The sequence below is a fragment of the Phoxinus phoxinus genome (assembly GCF_949152265.1).
Source record: "Phoxinus phoxinus genome assembly, chromosome: 9".
Classification (NCBI taxonomy): Eukaryota; Metazoa; Chordata; class Actinopteri; order Cypriniformes; family Leuciscidae; genus Phoxinus; species Phoxinus phoxinus.
This window is the reverse complement of record NC_136884.1, coordinates 15,575,856-15,597,326: the sequence shown is the minus strand read 5'-3', so window position 1 is coordinate 15,597,326 and position 21,471 is coordinate 15,575,856. Positions and strand designations below refer to the sequence as shown.

At 38.9% G+C, this 21,471-nt stretch overlaps 1 protein-coding gene across 4 annotated transcripts in view; it reads left to right on the top strand.

Moving 5' to 3' along the window:
• celf2 (cugbp, Elav-like family member 2) overlaps positions 1-21,471 on the top strand; it is a 620,189-nt gene that overhangs the window by 283,221 nt on the left and 315,497 nt on the right. For all 4 annotated transcript variants that reach the window (XM_079623589.1, XM_079623577.1, XM_079623579.1 and 1 more), the window contains exon 5: positions 1,178-1,291. The gene's annotated coding sequence lies outside the window, so the exon portion shown is untranslated. The remainder of the gene's footprint in view (positions 1-1,177; positions 1,292-21,471) is intronic.

Here is a 21,471-nt window from a genome sequence, read left to right as displayed (position 1 = left end):
AGATCTGTTCAGTATCCTGGCCCCAGAACTGTGTTTGGGAACCTTTCAGAGATACGGGGCCCCCGGAGAAGACTCGTAATGGTTCCTCTCCCTCTCCATATGCCCACTGCAGAATGATCCAACACACTTTCTAAAGAGACTTTTAAAAAAAAGTGTGTGAGAGAGAGAAAGACAAAGAAAGAATGCTATAGAGTTTACAGTTTGAGGACATAGGAACGTGTTTTTGGAATCGAATCTGTTGGCCGACAAAACGATTGTGAAATCCTAGTTTGTTTTGTGAATTAGGACGAATAAGCGCGTAAAGTACAATGCATTTCTCAGTTCACAGATGGTACGTGCTCGCAGGGTAATGGCACATGGCGTGCGTAAGTGTGTGTGAGATAGTGACGATCGTAGATTTGGCTCCATCAGGGTCGGCCACATTCCAATCTCCGCGGAGACCCTAGAGCAATGACATCATTAGTGGGGGTGGTTCTAACACATTCCATTTAAATGGAGACGTGCTAATTGGCTTGGCATAAGCTTCAGTCATCTCTATATTCCAGCCCCCTGTGACCGCCAAACTATTCAGACATCAGTGTTAACCACCTACACATGATGGCGCACACCTCTCTTTCTCGTTCTACCTTTGATACACAGGCATCATTCTCGCCTCCAGAGAGCTGGCAGATGTTTTCACCTGGTTTCCTGCTTGTTAACGTATAGGGAAGATTTTGTTTTTTATAGCATGTCTTTTAAACATGCAGAGAAAGAAAAAAAAGTGCCGCTGTTTTATGATGCAGGCCAAATTGGATGTCATGGGCAGTCGTGTGTGGATGGACAGCCGGATCGGGTATTATGTTTCCCTTAGGGGTCATAGGTTCTGTCCTAGGGGTCTGGATAATCTGTGCAAGCAGGAGGCAGAAGATGGGGGTGGCCGTGTTGACGGTAAAGGGATCACAATCCATCTCTGAGGTTTTAGGACATGGCTACCAATGTGTTTTTGACAATAACTCTTGAGATGGAAAGAAAGAGACCCCTTTACTAATTCAAGAAAATGCAGTATTAAAACTGCCACAGCACATGAATAAATGAAAATAAACACACACACACACACACACACACACACACACACACACACACACACACACAGCTTTATAAAATACAAAATAATAATAGCAAATTAATTATCTTTCAGATTAACGGAGTCCCTGGAACCCGACTGAATGGAACAACTAATCATTAATGCAGTGACGACACTCTCTCTTGAACAAGGACAGCCGGTCTAAGCTGCAGTGATTAAGAAATACAGGTAAGTGTCTTAAGGCCAAATGTAAACACAAACACGTTAAATTGATCACATCCATGTTTCTTGGACACAACCCCATTGCTACGGTATTTCAGGAGTCACTTTTCCAAGGCTCCTTGCATGTCCAAATTTCCTTTACATGCATTAAATAACTTTTAAAGGTTATTTTAATTTCATAATAATGTGATTACACTCACAATAATCAGGTAAGCAAGTAAAAACACTACCAAAACCCACATCTAGTATATTAACATTGATAAAGGTCAGCAGAAGCATATGGTGTCTTATCCACAGCCTTGCAAGGCCATCCCAAGGCATGTCTCAAGACCACAGACCTCCTTTAGTACCCTTTCTCCATGCTATCCTGACTAACCCTGAAGCTTGATCCATCTGTGGATCTCCCTGCCAGGCAATAGCATAACCCAGAACCCTCCAACACTACCAGGTGGCACCCAATATGGCAGCCTCCTCTAGCCCACCCATTTAAGCCTCTGGGAATTTAGGCCACAATACTGAAAATGGTGAATATCCGCAATCACATCAAGTTCCCAGTTTTGGTTTGTAATTGATACATGGGTTACTGTAAGTGGGGGTTCCAGATGATTTCGGGCCATTTTTGTGATTGCCATTTTATTTTACATGGTTTTCTGACACTTTGTGCTAAAAGCATGCAAGCAAGAAACAACCACAATCATGATATATTTCAGAACAATATCCACAATGCTTGTCGCCCCCACTCTGTTTGCATGTTCAATCGCATTTTAATTGCGTCAAAGCGTTCTTTCTGTTTCTTTCTCCCTCACACATCTAAAAAAACATGTCTGTGTGAGGGTGTTGATTAGGAAGGTAAAAATACAACATGTAGGATTTTATGCTAATTAGCCTTTAAACCTTGCTCACGTCAGCGAGAGTTCATAATTAGCACGTTCGAAGGGAAGTGGTGAAAAGCTTGGGTGGCGAGATTGGCTGATCTGAATGAAATTAGCAGTGTGAAAATCAAGACGTTTCAATTTTTCCTCCTACCCACACCTGTTTGCTGTGGACAGGAGACATTTTTTCCCACTCGACTGAAATCTCACAGAACCCTTGGAGGGCTCAACATGGTGCTGTTCTCTCAGCTTTCTACTTGTTTCTTCAACACCCTGTATATTTTCTTCTTGGTTTACATGGAGGAAAAGGCAGTGATTTATGTATTTCATGCTAAGCCATTTTGTGTTCCAGTGTTGCAAATTGAACTTAGCAGCTAATTAGCTACTGGCAAGTATGACGTGCACATGTACACTCAGTATCTTTACGTCAAATTTGACTTGTTGATTAAAACCTTTCTGTGCTTAGCTACTAATCATTAGCTTTGCAGCCATAATGTGTATTTTTACACAGTATCTTAATGTCAGATTTGACATTTGGTTTAGAGAATCTCATTATATTGGCAAAAATTCTGGGGTTTATTTACACAGAAGGCATTTTTGAGTTAAAAAAAACTTGCAACAGAATTAAGTGGAATGAAGTATTCGTTTGTATCAGCTTTTTTCCCTGTGTTCTGTTCCTGTTTCCTTTGTTCCCCACTTTTCCGCTCTTCATTTGTTTTTATGGTTACTGATTTAGTTGGACACCTGTTTCTTATCTGCTTAGTTAACCGGTGTATATGTAGGCCTCAGTTTAATTAGTTCTTTGTCCATTCGCATTGATCTCACAGTGGTTTGCTTTATCCCCATTGGCCTTACTACCACCCTTACTACAACCAACACCGTGACAGAAGAATGGACCCAAAATATGGATCTAGCAGCAGTCCCTTCACTCGTTACCCTTGAAGACCTTCTCCTTTCCCTTGCACAATATAGCCATCCCCTGGCAAACTACGTGAAATATTTCCTCGAGCTCAGCCACTTGGTTACCTGGAGCGACGACACCTTGAAGACCTATTTCTGGAGTGGGCTGGGTCACTTTTCCCACTGCTGCGGGTGGGTGCTACCACCTGCACACTGGCACAATACATGGACTAAGCTCTTTGGATATTGCCATTCAGGCACAGCGTACCCAGCCCACTTCCTTCATCCTGTCACCACCCATCCTCTCTTCAGTGATTCCACCCGCATCTGACTGGGTACGAGAGCTGGCAAGTGGAGTACAAGGGCATGGAGGAAAGCCCTGTCTACACTCCTGCCGCTGAGAGTGAGCTGTACCTGGCCTCTGTGATGATTATGAAGTAGAAGAGGGTATTCCTCTTCTACTAAGCAAGAGGGATGAGTGAGCCCGGTGGAGCTGTAAGGATGACAGTCTCAGGTGGAGCTGAGGGAGGGAGGAGCCAAGGTGGAGCAAACTGGTTGATGGGCCAAGGTAGAGATATGGGTTCGGTGGCCCGAGGTGGAGCAAGGGGATCCATTAGCAAAGGGGGCGCTGGAGACCGAAAGACCTGAGGCGGATCAACACAGCAGAGTGGAGTAAACAAGAGGAGCAGCCGAGGAACTGAAGGGAACCAGTGGAGGTTGGACCGGAAGACTGGATTGCTTTGGTAATCCGCCTCAGGTCTTTCGGTCTCCAGAGCCCCCTTTGCTAATGGATCCCCTTGCTCCACCTCGGGCCACCGAACCCATATCTCTACCTTGGCCCATCAACCAGTTTGCTCCACCTTGGCTCCTCCCTCCCTCAGCTCCACCTGAGACTGTCATCCTTACAGCTCCACCGGGCTCACTCATCCCTCTTGCTTCGCCTTTGTCAGTCATCACTCTGCCCATGACATGGACTTCCGGGCCTTCAGCTGTGCCTTGTCCCTCCACCCCTTTGACTCCATCGGGCTCCGCCTTCCCTCTGGCTCTGCCTTGGTCCTCTGTCCCACTGACTCCACTTCAGTCCTCCGGAAACCTGGCTCCACCTGTGACGCTCATCCCTTTGGCTCCGACTTGGCCTCCAGAATCTACAATGTCGCCCAGTCTCTGTGTCTCCTCGACTCCGCCTGGGTCTCCTCCTCTACAGGCTTCACCTCAGTTGGGCAGACTTCTGGCTCCACAGTGGATCCTACTTCCATTGGTTCCACCGTAGGTATTCATCTTGGCAGTGCTTTAGGTCAGCCTTGGCTCGTCCCTCCATCATCTCCTCCTTGGCTCCTTCCTCTGTTGACTCCCCCATGGACTCTTCTTTTTCCAACTTTTTGCGTATGTCATATAATGTCAGATTTGTGTTTTGTTTTAATTTGTATCACCTTGCATTCCTGTGTTCTGTTCCTGTTTCTTTTGTTCCCCACTGTTTTGTTTTTTGCTTCTTTTAAAGAAAAAAAAATGCGGCAATTAGATCCTGCATCTACTCTCCCTTGCAGCAACCCACATCGTGACAGGTCTAGTTAAACTTTTTTTTAAAAGTTGAACGTATTTTAACTTAAGCACCGTGTTTCTATAATGTAGTGTCATATTCAACACACTGCAAAAGATGCAAGTGCAACAGTCAACAAAAAACAATGAAAAGAATTGAAAACTATGGAAAATGGAATGCAAAAAAGACGTTACCTGTAAATGGCCCCCTTAATCTGTCAAATTCAACTACTTTGCTTAAAAATTCCCTTCATACAGGTAGACTTTTGTGATTGACTGATTAATGGATTTTATACTAGGTCAATATACAATGTAATGTTACGAAATGTACTTAGCAGCTAGTTATTAGTCATCTGCAATCATGATGTGTTCTCGCATTCAGTTTCCTGACGTAAAATATGACTTCTTAGATTGAACATTCTTATACAAGTGAATATATTTCTGATTAATGGATTTCACGATAGGCCATTATCGCCACCTGTTGCAAACTTTACTTTTCAACTAATCCTTAGTAATTGCATTCTCACATTCTGTATCTTGACATGCAATTCAACATCTTGGTTCGAACATTCTAATCATATGGTGAAGATATTTGGGATTGTTTGAATATCTAATTCTTGGCCGTTTTTGCTGCCGTGCTGCTAGCTGTACTTAGCAGCTAATCTGAAGACATAATGTAGCCTACAATCTCAAATTAAGTATATTTATGTTAAATTCAACTTCTGAGTTCTAACATTCTCCACATTCATGTGAAGATTTTCTAATTCTGACTGATTAAAGAGTTTCATGTTGTCATTTTTGTCACCATGGAGGAAAATGGCTAATCATTAGTCATCCTGCAACAATGACGTGTTCTCACAATCTGTTATCATGACGTCAAGTCTAACTTGGTTTGAACTTTTTCCTTTTACAAGTGAAGATATCTGTGATTGTGTGTAGTATTTCATGCTAGGCCATATTTGTTGCCGTGTCATTAGCCATCTGCAATCGTGACATACTTTTAAACCCTTAGTATCTTGACATCAAACAGCTTCTTGTTTTGAACATTCTCCTCATACAAGCAAAGATTTCCGTCTCTTCATAAAGCATCTGCACAATTTCACCCTCATTTTTTCCCATCCCGGGCTTGTGCTGTGTCTTGTCCTCTTGTCGAATGTGAAGTGTCCACTCTGTCTCCAAGAGAACTGTGGTTAGGTGGAGTGTAGTCAGTACCCAAGAGAGTTACAGTGTGGGCGAATGACGGTTGAGGAGAGTATCTGAGCTCAATTTGAGTGAATTTTCTCTCTCTGTCTCGCCATCTCGCTCTCTCTTTTTTTTTTAGATCGTTCCCTTTGTCCCCAGAAGAACCTAATGTAGGATATTTTACCCAACAGAATTGTGGGTTCCCGTAGGGTCGGTCTGACAGTACACCCAGACAGGTGCAAATTAAAGAGGGAAGGACAATAGCAGAGGTGAGAGAAAGAGAAAAGGAGAGAGACGGTGGCAGCCTCAATAAAACATTATGGAAAAAAGATCCACCTACTCCAATACATCTAGTTATTACTGAAGACATTTTGTTCTGTGCTGTAGTTTTGTTCCTTTTAGTTGGATTTTACTGCACTCATTTGATACGCGGTGGTTGCACATGTGCCTTTTGGTTTTATAGATTGTTTTTCAGTGTGTGTGCATGTTGTGCGTATGTGTGTGAGAGCTTGTAACAGGTGTTTATCTGTTGCTGATGCTGTTGTTTCTGGTCTTTATTTTGGGGAGAGCTGTTGTCTCGCCTGATCATTTGATTTAATTACAGGAGAGAACAGAGAAGCCTGTCGTAATTAGCTGATTTGAGAAAATGCTCTAATCCATGCAGGTGCTTTTTGCCTGTGAAAAACAAACGCATTCACAAACATTAGTGATGGGAGATGCCGCTTGTTTTCTTTTCCAAATTCTAGCTAGGCCAATATTGCCTATATCGAGACCAATACTGATATGGATGTAATGTTGGTGATTTTGGGGCATAAAATGTGTAATTATGCTTTATATTATACTGTACATATTATACTGTATACAAATATATTGTTATGTCACGGATACACATATATACTGTTCATTGTCTCTTTGTATAGAATGACCTCTCTCTCTCTGTGTGTGTGTGTGTGTGTGTGTGTGTGTGTGTGTGTGTGTGTGTGTGTGTGTGTGTGTGTGTGTGTGTGTGTGTGTGTGTGTGTAAGGGTTACTTAGGGCCAGCGGGGAGCTATTTTATAGATTATCCATCTCTAGAAGCTTATGGTCCAATAACGCAGTCTACAGTAGCCCTGGGCCCGTGTACAATAGAAAGGGGAAATGGTGCCTGACGCGAACAGCCTGTTTCACACCAGATGGAGGGGTCAGTTACGCAGCTTGAAAAAAAACCCCTCTGTTTTGCTGGATTGCACCTCCCCAGGGTGTGTGTGTGTGTGTGTGTGTGTGTGTGTGTGTGTGTGTGTGTGTGTGTGCATGTGTGCGCATGTGTGCGCATGTGTGTGATGGGTATTAGATGTAATAAATATGTGTGCAGCCTCTGTTTCCAATTAAATGCTTGAAATGAAAGATGCCTGATTCACAGTTGATTGTGTGTGTGTGTGTGTGTGTGTGTTGGATATTTTCTTATATGCATGCCCTTGGTGTACAAGGTATACAGTTGTTTTTACGCAAAGAAACCATAAGCTTGATTGACTCCTTATGGAGTGAATCATTTCACTGCGTACTCAGTTATGCACAGTTGTTCAAATGAGAAATACAAATGAGAGTATACTATTAGCACAAATGATTTAGGGCCCGAGCACCGATGGTGAGAGGACCCTATTGAAATTGTTCAGTTTTTTCCCTAAAGCTTACTTTTTGCCCCAACTGCCAGTGGCCGGTGACTTCAGTGGCCATAATTATGTTTTAACGACCACAAAAATGTTTTTGCAATAACAAGCAGTAATGACAACAACAATTTTGATACCAGTGAAAATGCACAATTCACAAATCTTTATACCACAGCTTAGACTACTAGCCTAACTAACATTTTTTTAAACATTTACATTTGACAAGTAAAGAGTAAGGACTAAACTAAAAAGAAATAATCATATTACAAGAAAAAGCACAAATAAATACAATAGAACAAAGATAGAACAACACTGCTTTGGTGGTTTTTCAGGTTTTCAGGAACAAAAAAAAAGAAAAAAGTAATCAGATTTAAAATAATCACTGCATGGTATTCACTGCATACATTAAACATAAGATCAATCCTTAATCTTATTAAGGATATAATAATAACATAAGAGTTATCCTTTATTAAGATAGTAAAGTTATTCGGACAAGAGCAATGAATTATTTTATTTGTCCTTTTATTGTTTGATTAACATTATATACAATAGAAAGTGATTAGTCACTTTTAAGATCTGAACGGATCCAATATACTGATACCGTACACACTTTCTTTCTCAACTGTTGTACATTCACTTCGACCTAACCAACATTTACTACAATAATCGCTGAGATGAGCTTTATTTTTTACATACCAGTAATTGTGTTTGAATTTGTCGGTTCAATGCAAGAAGACATGAAAGAGAGCTCGGGTCAACTCAACATCTTAAATCATTGTTAATGTAAAAAGTATTGTTACACATATCAGGAATTATTAATACATTTTTTGAAGGTTGTACCACATTTTACAACCTAGACCTATGGCATAAAAAAGGTCAAATTATCTGATATTTTCAGAAACGTATTGACCTTTACGCACAGTCACGAGGGTCATCGGGGCCTCTCTATGGTGTCATTGAGAATTCTTTTGATAATAAAATATTATTGTATCTTGTGTATTCAATTTGTGTATTAAAATCACTGTATTTGACTTTTGAATGCACAATGCACAACAGCAATAAGGTGAAATGCCTGTTCATTTAGCTAAAGTTTATCATCACCATGAGAACATACAACAGATTCTAATGTGCTTTTATAAGGTATAGAATACATAATGCATTATGAATGCCTTTTATATTGTATTGTGTGTCTGTTTGTATGTGCGTGTGTACTGTATGTATTTATATAATGTATATATGTATATACATTCTACATCCAGTATTTCTTTACTACATCAAAACAGTCAAAGAATATGAGCATGAGAGATTTAAAATAATAATAATTTCGTTTTCATGTGAGCTAGCAAGGATGAGTGTGTGTGTGATGGAGTGAAAGGGTCTATGAGAGGATACACCCCCTGTAGGTATATTGATCTCTACAGGTCTCTGCCTTTGGACCCCCCACATGGTTCTTTTGACTGACTTCAGGAGTCCAGCTCGGGCTAACAAAGAGCCCTACACCAACTCTAGGCACACTGTGACCCTTTTACCCCCCCCTTGCTGCCCCCACACCAAGATCCCCACCGCTGAGAGTTAAAAAGCCCCCTGCCACGCACTGACATTTCATTCAGCAGGAATTAGAGAGGTCTGAACTTCCCCTACTCGTGCACACACACATACACACGATAGTGTATTTTTTTGCTCTATTACAAGGTGTAGTCTTCTACACTGCAGCACAGACTCTTCCACTGTTTCATTATATCTGTGCATTGTTTCACCTCTGTCATTAAGGCGAGACACGGCAGGCAAACACATCAGGTTTTTTTTTCAGTGGTCAATTTTGAGATTTTGGGCTATTTGTCTTTAACCTGTTAGCCTTCAGCACCACTTTTGAAAAATCCCCAGAAATAGCATACCCAACCTAAAAAAGATTCAATTAATTGACCCTTTGTCCTAAAAGCTCAAGTATGGTCTCATTTGAAAGCTGACACCTGCCACTTTATTGGAAATGTAGAATGAATTATTGTCATAATGAAAAAAAAATTATGAATAGCTTCAAAGTTGTGTAAGTTATTAGAAATTTATTTTTATGAAACATCTTCATGAAAATTAAATTGAAGTTGGCCCGTCAGCACTCTAGAAATGCACTCCAGCTAAAGACACATGTCTGACCATGTTATATTTAAAATTTGAAGGTGATAAGTCTAAAACTCTGTATTTTGTTAAATGTTTTTCAAGATCATCTCAACTTTATTTTGAATTGACTCTAAAATGCAAACTTGTGTTTATTGTCATCTATTAGCATCTATTCAGTCTATTGTCTCTATTGTTTTGTGGTGCAAACGAGCCCCATTCAGTGTCACTCTCTCCTGCTCACATTTACACCTTTCCAGCCGGCTTATGGCCATAAATATTATTTTCCTTTGTCTCCATTATAATCGCTAACGACTGGCTAATCACGGTGTTTCACCCCCTAATTTCTTTCATAATCTTCACTTCACATTTGAAACTGTATCAAATGCCTTTCTTAAATAAAGAAATATTTCAGTAAGCATTCCGATTTAGAAAAAAAATCATAAAAAATAACAGCTAGATGGCAGGTGCAACTAGAGAGCTAGCTAGCATGTTAGCTTAGCACACCATCAATACACGACAATTTATGAGATTAAAACCCTTTTTGTGCTCCAAACTTACTGTATAGTGCAAGTCGAGTGTTTTAAATAATCTTCTATGAGCTTATTTGGCTTCAGAAAAGAAAATCAGACAGAAAATATATGATTTGATATTATTCTGCACTATTGTAAAGTCTATACCGATTAGCATTACATTATACATATAATCTATTATTATAAAAATACCTGACATGGCTCGAAGAACACAGGTAAATCAAATATCATTGCAATCATGTTTATTGTCTTCAAAACATCTTTATCTGCATGTTATAGCGATCTCTGAAAGCTAACGTTAGCTGTGTTTATGTCAGTGACGTCCTGGAAGGTCACAGGTTATTTCTTCTTCGTGAGCTTTCATATTTGGAAAAAACTGTGCATAGAGCGCCCTCATTCTGCTGTATGGATTGAAAACACAGTACATCAGAGTATCCAGCGCTCTTTATGTATACATCGACGCATTTGGATATAAATTCAATAAATATTATTCCTGTCTATAGAAATATGATGTAAACCTATGATAATATATCAATATTTCTCCAAATCTGCACATTTTTGAGCCAAAAGCCCTGAGGAACGTTGTTTTGTCACGCGTTCTCAAGACAACAGCACCGGAGTTTTTTTCTGAATGGAGCAGCTGACGCTCATAATTCATATTAAAGGTATCGACTCATTTTTTCATTACATAAATCCTGACACAAATTAAGACATAACTGTCACTATAAGTTTCTCAGAATACAATAGTGGTCAAATACTGAAACGTGAGACTTATATATTTTTAATGATGTATAGTTTGTCAAGGTAATAACATTAAATCTGATAGTAACTTTGAACTATTTAAAAAAAAAAACGCTTCAGAGCGTCCTCGCTCTGGTGAAGGTTAACAGGTTAATAACATGTCTTCTTTCAGAAAAGTCCAAAATACACATTGGGCCCTATTTTACCGATCTGAAACGCAAGTATCAAACGCGAAACGCAAGTAACTTTGTGGGCGGATCCTGGGCACTGTTGCTATTATACCATAGTCATATAAATGACTCTCAACTCATAAATGACGCCACAACAATGGCGTAACGTGAAATAAACCAATCAGAGCGTCCTCTTACATTCCCTTTAAGAGCAGACACGCTTGTTCCATGGCGGATTGCTATTATAACGGCGGATTTGCCAGCGCACGCCAGGAGCGGTTCACAGCCAAGGAGACTGACATTGGGGATGGAAGAAACCCACCCAAATAAGCTTCGGTTAAACAGGCGTATAATAATTTGGGTAAATGTGTAAGCTAGATTTATGCCTATTTTTTCACATCTTCACGGACACAACAATGATGTCCCTTGTGTGTTAATATGTTTCCTTGTAATAATGTATGATTTGCAAAAATAAAAACGGCTGCGTCTGTGTAGATTAGAGAATCAAAGTGTATGCGCGTCGTTCGCACGGTACATAATGGCCAAGCATGCACCCTTAAATTAGCACGCGCAACGCACCACTGTCTTTAGACTAGGTTTTTACTGGTCAGTGGCGGAATTGTTTTTTAAAACTGCAAAATAGCACCAGGGGACGTTTGTGCCGGAACATGCCGCCTCTTTTCGCTGCACCGCCCCGGGAGCGCAAGTTCATTCCCTAATTTACCGATGTGCGTCTGTGGAGGGAAAAGTCCGCTGTGCGCGGGTGCAAAATAGGAATGATACATGCGTCGGTGTACAAAGTCAATTGCACTGGGTGCAAGATAGGGCCCTTTTAGGTCTTTATTTTACTACACTTTGTCTGTTTGCGTGTGTAGATTTCACCTAAATTAATTAAAAAGTCACCGTTCTAAATAATCACGCTGCAACAAAAAACAAAATGCAAAAATTATTTTGAACCTTGTTTTTTTCAATGGTCAGATACGTCACTTCAAAATATATGCAAATTAGTGCATATTTAATTAGATACAGCCTGGATACCATATTTAAACATAAAATTACAGAAAACGTGCAATAAATGTTTTATTCTATCCATGCGATTAATCAAATGGTTTCATGTTGATATCTGTAAGTTTACCCTATTCACCTGTAGTGTCTCGCCTTAATTAATAATTTAGCAGACGCTTTTTTCCAAAGCGATTTACTAATGAAGAGAGCAATAGAAGCAGTCAAATCAACAATAGGGCAACAACATGCAAATGTCGTGACCAGTCTCAGCTAGACCAGCACAGCACACGTAGCAAGGATTTATTTTATATAGTAATATAGATTATAGTTAGATAATAGATATATAGATAATAGTAAGTGTAAGAATTATTGAGTTAAATGTTGGCGAAAGAGATGCGTCTTTTTAAATTCTTGAAGATGGCTAATGTATGGCCATATATATATATAATTGTATTTAATATTTTTTAATGATATATTTTATAGTTTGTCCATTTGACATCTCGCGTCAAACATGACTTTGTTTTGTACTACAGTATCTATATTACACACACTGCATGTTAACATAATTACATTTGGACTAACTATTACAGGGACTGCGTTCAAGTTCACTTTTTTATGCCCTTCCCTCTGTCTCGTTTACTCTGATACGTCATTGCTTACATTGCACCGAGTGCCCACTAATGGTGGAGCACATGCAATGGTTTTAATGGAACACCCTAAGCCCTTGATCAAAACCGATGGGCCAAGGTTCTGTCCGAATACGTTTCCCTTGTCCATTTAACAAAGTTGAAAGCACTTCAAAATGGTGGCAGAGACGACTCTGTGTTGAGCTTCAGGAAGTGATGCTGAACTTTCAGTTGAATTTGTGTCAGTTTGCACATCTGCTTGCTGAAGAGATGCCCAGTGCTTCGTCTGCAGCAATGTGTGCCGCGGTAGTGCTGTCATATCTGGTTATAACACAGTCTCACGTGTTTAGATTTGACCACTTTAGGAGTAAAATTTACATTTGTGACTTCAACAACCAGATGCAGTTTGTCCAGTTTCATCTGGAATGCACAAAAATACCCCCACTGTCAGTCTTTTCACGATTGGATAGCTATCCGATCAGAGAAAACACATGAAGTGACCAGGTACGCATGAACGGAGTTTCCACATGCATCGCAATCATTTCGATGTGTGTGGAATGTTTAATAGGACTCAATATACTTGGTTGAATATCTCTGAAATGTATAGCATTTTCTGTGTACTAAGCTGTCAGTCAGTAACTTGTGTGCTCAGTGGTTTATGGTGCTTTCATTGACTTGCACAGTTTAATTCTCACACTTTAATGGTATGTATAACTCCTACTTAATAAAACAAGCTGTGTTACTATGAGGGACGATCACCTCAAAATGTAGATCTGTATACAGGTACTTTATCTGAACGAAATACATAAGCATCTTTCGCTTTTGTTCACGTGCCAGCAATTACCCCTGTGCCATAGGTTGCCGACCCCTGCCCTAAGTCCTTAAAGGGATACTTCACCTCTGGAAAGACGAATGTGTATTTAAAATGGGTCATTTATGTAGTAGAAATGTGAAATTATTTTTGAATTTGGAGCCTTCTAGACGGAGAAAAGCCAGAAAATGTATTTGTGGCTCATGTGGATGAAAGACAACAACTCCCAGAATGCACTTGATTCGCTGCCATACGAGGCGACTCCCAAGCCACGCCTACCGGTAAGAGCGCAGTTAAACACCAAGGCTAGGCTACTAGTTGACTCGAAAGTTAAAATATGCCGTTTTATCCTGAGTCTCCGTGACAAGTCTGTCCGGAATTGGCCCAAAATGTCCGGGATTCGGCTTTTGCGTTCTACAGTCGCCATTCATTATGTTTACCTCTCCATCTGCTATGGAACCATGCTGTTTTATCTTAGTATAACTCTTCTGTACAGCTTATTTGACCCAACTTAACTTACAGGTCTAAACTGCTTTCCCTCAATCAATTGAATTGTGTGGTGTGTGTGTAAATGAACTGCGAGCACTGTGAGTTGATGTTTTGACATCACAATCGTGTTGCACTGTGGTATATGGATCTACCTGAAGTGTATGAGTAGACTTTATGCCCTTCCCTTGCAATTTTCCACTAACTCATTCACTGGGATATACATCATTGCTTACGTTGCACCGAGTGCCCACTACTGGTGGAACTTTTGCAATGCGTTTAAATGGAGCACCCTAAACCCTTGATCAAAACCAACGGGCCGAGGGCCTGTCCGAATAAATTTCCCTAGTCCATTTGATCAAGTTGAATGCACTTCATAATGGTAGTTGGGATTCCCACGAGGGAAAGTTCTTTGGTACGAGTTTGTCTAAAAGTGGACTTAAACACAGCCAATGTATGAGCTGTAATAACACTATAATGTAAAAATAACTAATTGGTGTTAATAAACATGCTTTTTTTGTATATATATATATGTGATAAACTTCCGGTTTAAACATAATGGCACACTTATTTTACCAATAATTACGTTAAATACAATGCAATGTCTACTTTTTTTTTCTTGTATCACTGTTGAAAAAATGACTGTATCACTGATTTCATGTGCTTTAATGTCCCATTTGTATGCGCCAATTTATTTTTTATTTATTTTTTACATTTAGCATTTGTTTATTCGTAGTTGGCAGATAATATACCTAGACTACGTGTCACCATTTAGATCACACATTGGCATATGTGTTTTGCATGCATGTTTGTGTGTATGTGTGTGTTTTACACCCTCAAATGGCAGCTGACTGACGTACATTTTTGTATGAGCGTTCTCCTCCGCTCTGTGTTACCATAGAAACTGCTACTGTATGAGTCCTTTGTTTGGCAAAGTGTCAATGAATCATCCACTCTCTTCTGATTGGTCAGCATTTCCTAAAGTGATCCTTGCATGTCTGACAAACAAACTCTTTAATTGAGTAATCAAAACCAGCTTGGAAAGAGATTGCAAGGATACGAACACGCATTTGAACACAGTCTTGCTTAAGTTTACTGAGCTTTAATGGTTTTTAAAGTTTCCACATCAATTATCTCTGCTAATAGACGGCTACAGCCATATGGCAGCAAGCTTATAAGCAATATTTTCAGAGCCACAACAATAATGACTTTATTAAAAAATACAAACTTTACACAAATTACATTTTGTTGTATTACACTTATATTGCAGTGATGTAGAGATATATTATATTGAGTAAAGGCCCATTCACACATAGGACAATAACTATAATGATAAATGTAACTACTGTATAGAGCTTTAATAATTATTATAATTCTAAGTCCATATTATTATAAGTCCACAGCACAGCTGTAAAGATAATGACACACATGAACAATATTTTTGGAATTATTTTTCAGCTAGTGAACGATAAAAACATTGACAGCCAGTCAGAATCCATCCGACTTTTTAGAGTGTTGTCATTCACATGTGTGATATAAATTAAGTTTTGGGGGTTTAAGAGACAATTAAGAGTATGCACTTGTGTCTCAATGAGAAATGCAATAAGAAAGAGAGGGTTAGAGAGAAAACTACAGTAAGTCACTCCAAGGTCGGTCAAGTCTTCTCATGTCAGGTGAGTGGACAATGGTAAAGGATGGAGTGAACAACGGAAGAATAGAAAAAAAAAAGTGATGCGCTACAGCCCACTTGACTCCAGACACACTAAAATAATTCAGACCTCTCCAACTCAAATATTTCTAGTGACTGGTCACATCTAAATTTTTTCAATTGGGCTAATTGAATTGAATTTGATCAATTATGGCAACAGTCTGTTAACATGATATGTTGAGTAGTTGCAATTGTATTTCTCACTGTTCCAAAACAGAAAAGAAAAACATAAATGCATTAAGCAAAACACAGACAACAGGGTAGGCATTTTATCACATCACACTTTATTACCAAATTAATTTCTACAGGTTATTTGGTGAAAATACCTTATTTTAATTAATGCGAACCACTGAATACATTCAAGAAGTTCTCTTCATAACTGGATGTCTTGATGTGGTGAAGAAAACGTTAAAAAGTGGCACTGTATAGGTTAAAAACCTGCAACAAACCGATGGCAACTGCAATATAACGGCACTGTGTTCAGTGGTCGCATGGCACACATATCACACAAATTACACTCCACAATTTTTCTAAATCATAATTATTTTTTTTTTTTTACTGTGCATAAACAACACCAAGCCTCACATATGAAGTATTTTTCATAGAAAATCATCACTCTATTTTATTTATATAATATTAATATATAATATAATTGATAATATAATTTATATAATATATAATATTTGTTTAAGATTTGAATAACATTGTTTCCACAAGTGCAACTTTAGACAACTTTTTTTAACCTTGAAATGTGTATGAAGTGATCCTGGTACATAGAAGTCTATTGACTAGGAGACAATTTGAGGATCTCTATGATTTAGTTTTATTCTTTTATTTGGCAATGAGGCAAACAAGTAGAAATTCCATTATACTTAACAGATGATTTGTACATATCTGTATATCCAGACACACATATTCACATTTATTTATATATAGCTTTTTACAATACAGATTGTTTCAATCCAGCTTTACAGAGATAATAGGAAAATAATGCAACAAAGTTTGTTTCCAGAAGAAAATAGCGTCACAGTCCAGCTTAAGGAAGTTCAGTGATATTTAATTTTTGTTGTAAAAAAGTTATTAATTTAGTTCATTTATATATAGTCGCTCTGGGGAAAACCGTGATGTCATCGTCCAGCTTATAATGGTGTCGATGCAGGCAGATCAATATTATTGTTGAATATTAAATTGTAAAATGTAATGTCCCCAACAAAGCAAGCCAAAAGCCAATGGCAACAAAGACGAAAAAGGTGGCAGTGGCAAGGAACCAAAACTCCATCAGGTGGCAGAATGGAGAAGAAAAAAATCTTTGGAGAAACCAGGCTCAGTCGGGGCCCAACGAACGAACAGTGTATGATTATGATTCAGGCAGCATTATAGGCCAGAAGTCAGATTGGATTGGAACAATCAGAATATTATCTAGTTCCATTTGGTTGAAGATCGGAGTCATGCCGGTATGGAGACGAGTTTGTTGAGGATCAGTGCCGATGGCTGTCGTGTCGATGAAACCTTCACAGGGGAGAGTCTAGTTGACACAATCTCTGCTGACACTTCAGGGATGCGTTGTGGTCGTGTCTAGGCGCAGGTCCACTATCTGAAGTATCGGCCCGGATCCGGCAGATTACAGTAAACCTCGGAAGAAGCAGAAAGACTAACATTAGCGTAGATGCCATTCTTCTTATGATGTAACGAGTACATGTTCCGGCTGACCTAATCTATGCAGCCTAATAATCATTTAACTGATTTGAATAATTCGAATGTATAATTTTCGATGTGTATTCCATGTTAAAGAGATGTGTTTTTTTTTAGTCTAGATTTAAACTGACCGAGTGTGTCTGCTTCCCGGGCAATGTTAGGAAGACTGTTCCAGAGTTTAGGTGCTAAATAGGAAAAGGATCTACCGCCAGCAGTCGATTTTGATATTCTAGGTATTATTAACTGGCTGGAATTTTGAGATCGCAATAGACGTGAAGGACTATAATGCGTTAAGAGCTCGCTCAAGTACTGGGGAGCTAAACCATTTAGTGCAGCAATATTTTAAAATGTATACAATGTTTAATAGGGAGCCAATGCAGTGTTGACAGTGAATATGGTCATACTTCCTGGTTCTGGTAAGAACTCGAGCTGCTGTGTTTTGGACCAGCTGTAGTTTGTTTATTAAGCGTGCAGGGCAACCACCCAGTAGAGCATTACAATAATATAGCCTTGCGGTCATGAACACATTAATTAACTGTTCCGCAATTTTCATTGAATAGAAAGCATATGTCGTAATTTAGATATATTTTTAAGATGGAAGAGTGCGGTTTTACAGATGCTAGAAACGTTGGATTTCAAATGAAAGATTGGTATCAAACAGCACACCCAGGTGTGTGTGTGTGTGTGTGTGTGTGTGTGTGTGTGTGTGTGTGTGTGTGTGTGTGTGAAGTGGACTGACAATATATTAGATGCAGATATGTTATAAATAACTCAACACTGTCACATGCACATACATTACATACATAAGTACATACTGTCATGGATATGAGGTGTGTGTGTATGTGCGTGCGTGCATGCGTGTGAATAATAATGTGCTAAAATTGGATACTTGACCACACAGTTTAATAGCTACAGTATGTATAGCCATTCTGCTCATGAGAATTATTTTTATCTATTATTTAGTCTATTATATTACTTTTTTTTTCTGTACATTTCTTGACTAGGTGAAGGGCCTCTTTAGAGCCCTCATCTCCATGACAGTATGTATTTATGTATGTATTAATGTATGTGTATGTGACAGTGTCGAGTTATTTATAACATCTCTGCATCTAATGTATTGGCAGTCCACTTCACACACACACATAGCCTGACAGATGCGAGACCTACCTTTAAGGTAAATTAGTCCTTTTCTCTACATTTCCACCCCTTGACGGGAAGTGACAGTGGCACCTGCTTTGCCTCAATAAGTATAAACATTTCTGCCACAGAAATCACTTCACCGTCTCTCAGATAAATCACACGTCTCCCCCTGCTCTTCTGTTTAATGGCATCTCTGCTTTGACACTGTAAAAGCGAACATTAACTTGTTTCGTGTGGTCTGAAAGCGCATGAAATGGAGCTGAGCTGTAACCAATCGGGCTTTTGGAGCTGTTGCATCGGCGTTGGTTTCATGAAGACGTGCTTTAGGGCCCAAAGCCGCCCCCGTGTTCTTCAGACACGTTCATGACCAATGGGGTTGACGCTTTATAAGATGGTAATGAAACACACATTTCCACACTTTATGGTGTGTATTCACAATCCCATAAGACATTACAGCCAATGCATCAAAGCACAGAGATAGGAAGCGATTGGGGGTTTCTGTCTTCTGGATAAGCACTCATATAGATTCGCTTGCATTCAATTCCATGGTAATATACACCAACCTATGCTGGTAATTCAGGGCAGTCTATTCTGTTTTGCTGTAAAACTTGATGGTTTCATCTTTATTCGTTTAGAGCTCAGGATCAGAGTACACCATTTGTGTGCTTTTAAGACTCCAAGATGGCTTTACCTTTGTTTAAGCGAGGAACCTAAAACCAATGTGCCCAATAACATAATGATATAATATCAATACAATTATAATCTTCTGGGAACCATTTTAGCAAACTCAAGAGTACTATACAGCCAAAATAGTTATTGAGGAGAAGCGTTCTTCAGTGCATCTAAATACCCTTTATTTTCGAGAGTGTGTGCTGTTGTGTCTGTATGTGCCGCCTTGTTTTCCATGTTGTTCTGTGTGTGTGCGTGTGTGCTTTGTAAATGTGCCTACTGGTGCCATCAACAGGCTCATAATGTGACCTGACAGCCTACATCCCCCAGCATGCCGAGCTCAGAGGGGGCGCATACGGGCAGCTGTCATGGGCGTCACTCACAGTAACCACAGGGGTACAGAGCCATGGCTTCATAACTCCTTTATTTTTGGAAAAGAGGGGATGGGGGAAGAAATGAGAGGAGTTTGATTGACAGTCAGGGTTGGGGGGGATGTGTAAGGTGGATGCCAGGTTGTTCTTTCACTTTGTCTGGAGAGACTCAGAAAGTAAACAATAATATGATGTCTAGGCAAGATTAATCAATAGCCGAGCAAACAGATTCTGATTAAAGAGCTCTCTGCACAAAGACCAATGTCGGAATACCTGGGAAATATTTGCCAATAAACATCAGCTTGCTTTCAATCGCCATTCAACTCTCTCCCTTAACTCCCACGATTTTACCCTTTTCTTTCAGTATACCTGCCTGCCTTCTCTTTCATCTTCACTTTTTTTTCCCCCCCTGGCAGATTCCACTTAGCACCCATCAGCTCAATTATGGATGTGAATTACGTGTGGCGGAGAGCCTTTTAAGAGTAAAATATGAAAATGATTGTGCTCACTTGTAATTAGATGAGGAATGGCTACCCAGAATGTACAGTAATTCCTTCTCTCTCTCTCTCTCTCTCTCTCTCTCTCTCTCTCTCTCTCTCTCTCTCTCTCTCTCTCTCTCTCTCTCTCTCTCTCTCTCTCTCTCTCTCTCTCTCTCTCTCTCCTCTCTCTCTCTCTCTCTCTCTCTCTGATGGCACTTTTAGGATGTGCAAGTGTGAGTGTACATGTCTGGTTTGCTTTTTGGAGCGTCTCAGTGGTCTAATTGCCATCAACAGGGGGCAAAATTAAAAAGTCTAAGCTAATTCAAAGAGTGGGAGAGAAAGAATTTTGCCCATTTAGAAATAAATGAGACAAAATGAATAAATATTTTAGGAATGACAAGATGTATAATCTGTATAATTTTTTAGCCTTGTGTTCAATGTATTTTAATTTGGGGACAATGGACTAAAATAATCAGTGACAATTAATTTTTAATTTTTTTTAAATTGTTTACCACGATAAAATGTAATAATGTAATAGTCCATCCATCCATCCATCCATTTTTTCTTCAGCAGCATTTCAGCTGGCTGAGTTCAGAATGATCCAAAGAACATTTGACATTATAAAGAAGTTCATATGCAAATTTGCTGATTTGTATTTATTTATAAATTATATTAGCCTACAGGTGAAACTCGAAAAATTGTGCAAAAGTTCACTTATTTCAGTAATTCAACTTAAAAGGTAAAACTAATATATTATATAGACTCATTACATGCAAAGATAGATATTTCAAGCTTTTATTTGTTATAATTTTGATGATTATGGCTTACAGCTGTGAAAATCTTTTCACAATATTATAATATGGGATTTGGGATTTTCATAAGATGTAAGCCATAATAATCAAAATTATAACAAATAAAGACTTGAAGTATCTCACTTTGCATGTAATGAGTCTATATAATATATTAGTTTCACCTTTTAACTTAAATTACTGAAATAAGTGAACTTGTGCACGATATATTCAAATGTTTCGCGTTTCACCTGTATCATTTATATTAATTTCTTAATTTTACCTCATAACTAAATCCTACAATTTAGTATTATTATTATTATTTAAAAAATTGGTCACATAAGGTGAGTGTTGTTTAATTGGAGGAATTTCACATTGACTATATAAGAACAATCAAAGATGCTTATTTTGAATAACTTGTAGAGCCTAATACTGCATTATCAACCTAAAGAACCTAAGAACACACAAGTGTAATAAAATAAAATGTATTAACATAAACATACACACGCATCAACACAACTACTATATGAATACCATTAATGATAAAGGAATAAAGTGCATAAGATACATAAAATACAAGTTAGCTGTACTGAGCTATCAAGACACACCTGGGAACAATGAGTAAAATACTACAAACATGGCACACGCAACAGGAAACAGGAACAACATAAGAGTCGGGGGTGTATGTAACACTTAGCTGATGACATTGGACATTT